At 37.3% G+C, this 3,822-nt stretch overlaps 1 pseudogene; it reads right to left on the minus strand.

Moving 5' to 3' along the window:
- Positions 1–2,084, minus strand: LOC149008876 (caffeic acid 3-O-methyltransferase-like; annotated as a pseudogene).
- Between the last annotated feature and the right edge of the window lie 1,738 nt (positions 2,085–3,822).

The following is a 3,822-nucleotide window of genomic DNA, read 5'->3' on the forward strand; positions in this document are numbered from 1 at the left end:
TGGTAGTATTAATAGACGAATGGCTTTAGTGTTCAATCATAGCAGGATTGTGTTCAAATACAACTTATTCCGCCATGAATAAAATGTATGGTAAGTATTACATCTATTTGTAAAATTCTATGACTGAGAATGTGTAAGCACAACAAGCCACATTAACAGTGGCAAATCCAGCTTCTCTTACCAAAGCAGTTAATTCTTCTTTTGTCCTCTCCTTTCCTGTAGTGTTCATTATAGTTCCAATAAACATTTCCTGTTGCAAGATGCCTTTAGAGGCAGCATTTGTCTCTGGGGTGGTTGGAACAATCAAATCCACAGCAATCAGCTTTCCATAATCTGGTAATGCCTTGTAGCAATTTTTTAGCAATTTCCGCACACACCCAACCAGAAGAACGCAAGCAAAGAAAACCACCGGAAGCAAACGGGAAACAGACCAAAAGGAAGAAACTGAGACACAAGACCCGTAACAAGGCACAAAGGAGACATGGAACGAAGAAGGGAAGGAAAACCAGAAGAGCACACCAGGAACGAAACAACCCCCAACAGCCCACCAAAGCAGAACACCAACAGCACAGAAAAAAAAAGCAAGCAAGAAAAAGGTAAAAGCACAACAACCAGGGAAGGATGGATGGCATATGGAACCCAACCAACAGAAACTGAAATTGGAGGCCCAAGCAATATCTAATTCGAAACGGAGCGAGGAGCAGCCACCCAGAAATGGTGCTGGTCGGCTCTTTTTGTCTCATCATGAGGCCCCATTGTAGGACTTTACACTCCGGCCAGCAGATCTTATTTAAATCAGGTAATATTGGGATCTGAGTCCATTGGTTTCAATTAAAAAATAAATGGTCCAGTTCCATTTTTTAAATCCTGGCAAGGAAGGAAAAGTACATCCAGAGAGCTCAAATCCTTCACCAAACACCATTCCAAGGATAGGACTCTATGTCTCGTTCTAAGGGAAGTTTAAAAAACCCAGGTCAATTCCATGTTACAAGCTTCATTGATCATAATGCCTGACAAATTTTCTGCAGTATGTGCAAGCAGTCTGCATTTTCTTTCTTTACTTTATTTATCTACTCTCATTATCTGACCAGTTTGTTGTTTTATTCAAAGAAAATCATTCCCTCATCAGTCCCCTTGATCAATGGCCAAAATCAGGGGCTTGGAGATGGAAATTAGGTTTTTCAGCAGCATGTTGGGAAGAACAATCCATATCTCAACATCAACAATCCTCTGTGCTGTGAGGATGAAATTAAGGTTTCATCTAGTTAGCCATACCTGAACAAGGGGCCACTCTCTCGATGACACGAGGCAGATCAAAGTTGATGCCTTTGATGGATGGGTAATTTTAGATGATCATGCTGAGAATTTGTCCAGTCCCTCCACCTACATCAACCAGAACTTTTACGCCTTCAAAACCTTTATATGTATCAAGAACTTTCTCCATGAAGAGATCATTGTATTCCAACATTGCGCTTCTGAAAACATCACCCAATTCAGGATCCTTGCCAACGTAATCCACAATGCTCTGTCCGTGTGCCTTAGAGAATAGAGGCTCACCTCCTTCTAGAATTAAATCCTTCAGGTAGCACCTGCGAACATATCCACCTATTACCAACTATGGCAATTAGGAGACAACATTTAAATAGAAAATTAACAAAGGACTACCAGCTCTGGATAAAAGAACGATCTTGGATGAGATGCAGCAAGGGAGCCAGGGACGCTCCATTGTTGTTCTTAATAAACAGTTTGGAGGCAGGTGCCAAACCATAGACCCTGTGACTATGGTCATCTCTCTGCTCCTAGTTCTTTTAATTCTTTCAGTCATGATTATGTCATTTTTCATACGAAGGCATCTATGGGCCTCCCTTGAACATTGTAATTTGAAACTTTTTTTTATATATTATATTTGCATATACCTTACCCTTCTTTTATTATTCATGGTTATCCTAACTATTCTATTTACCCAAGTATTTTTCTATTGAGTTTTCTTCTTATTAATGCCAATGACCTATTGCCAAATGAAGATCACGAGTTAGAAGCTCCAGATGTATTATGTCTCTAAGTTGGCGGCACCCGGCAGCCATGTCCCTCTAGATTTAATTACAGTAAGGTGTCGTTTTTGCAATTTAATATATGATACTGTATAATGTTGAAACAGCATAAGCTGGAAGTCATGTGAAATTCAACATCGACACTTAATATTCGAATTTTAAATTCAAATTTGATTGTTAAGGTGCATGCAGTACTATTGAGATCTTCCATCACTTCCTTAGATAGTATGGTCTGTTGTTGTTTATCATATTTGTAAGTCCCCCATATGTTGGGCAGCTAATTGTGAATAATTGTTTAACAAATTCAGAATCTTCTTCTTTCTCTCTGTGTTTCTCCTCTTCCAGAACTCAAATTTAAAACCGTAGTGAGCTTCTCTTGCTTGCATGATTAAACTACACAACATATATAAGACCATGGACTTACCCATTATGGTTCCATGTCTTGATCATTAGGAGAGACGAATCAGATGAAATTGTTTGATTTGCCAGAGAAGACACACTTAAATAATCCTGCTTGTTCCGTGTGAGCCACATTCTATGCATTCATCCCCCTTTGCCACAGATCAAAACTAAACAAATTAAGAGCTAGATAACCCATTTCCACAGGACCTTCTCAAAGTCAACAACTCATTATTCAATTACTTTTTTATTAAAATTTCCAATGTTAACTTGGAAAAATTGTAATAATTAAACCAATTGATTGATGCATACATGTCGCGATGAGGACCATTTGAAAGAAAAACCAATACCTTAACATAATGTAACCTTTACCCAGGACAGACAGCTAGGAGCATTAACTAACACTTGACAAGAAGCTGTTAGCACTTAGCAGTACGTTCTAATGACAGTGGTAACCATATATATTAGAACATTCTAGCTAGTTAAAGAACTCTTAGTTATATTTAAATTTCATCAACATTCAGTGAAGCTGGACCAGTCGAATAACCTGTAAAGGAAGACTGCTAAGAAAAATCCTTCATTTCTGGACTGAGATTTTATGTTTCTTTCTTTTCTTTTCTTTTTTTTTTCCTTCTCCTTTTGTCAGTTTTTTTTTTTAATGAAAAAGATTATTATAATGAAAAAATATATTATTATCAAGCACGACAAACCCTAACCATATCAATGTTCATGCATCCTACACCGTTTCTTGTCACCTCTTCAACCTCTTGACACAAGCTTTATTATGGTTTCTTTTTACCTTTAAGGAGAAGGTGTACGTACAATGGGATCGGCCATAATTCATTCCCCTAAGCCATCTTCCTGGATTTGAGAAGGTATGTAAATCATTTATGCATATGTGGGGGTGATTCCCTGCCTTGAGTTCTAAGTTGTAAACTCTAATATTTTGTATATAACTCCTAAGAAAAATCCTTCATTTCTGGACTGAGATGCTATGTTTTTTTCTTTCTTTTTTTCATCTAATTTTGTCAATTTTTTTTTTAATGAAAAAGATTATTATAATGAAGAAGATATATATCAAGCACGACAAACCCTAACCATATCAATGTTCATGCACCCTACACCGTTTCTTGTCACCTCTTCAACCTCTTGACACAAACTCTCCATGTGGTTGAGAGTTATATACAAAATATTAGAGTTTACAACTTAGAACTCAAGGCAGGGAATCACTCCCACGTATGCATAAATGATTAATTTACATACCTTCTCAAATCCAGGAAGATGGCTTAGGGGAATGAATTATGGCCGACCCCATTGTACATCTTCCCCTTAAAGGTAAAAAAATAACAATAATAAACAAAATATATATATA

The sequence above is a fragment of the Hakea prostrata genome, chromosome 7, assembly GCF_041222555.1.
Source record: "Hakea prostrata isolate BN-2017 chromosome 7, UWA_Hpros_2, whole genome shotgun sequence".
Taxonomy (NCBI): Eukaryota; Viridiplantae; Streptophyta; class Magnoliopsida; order Proteales; family Proteaceae; genus Hakea; species Hakea prostrata.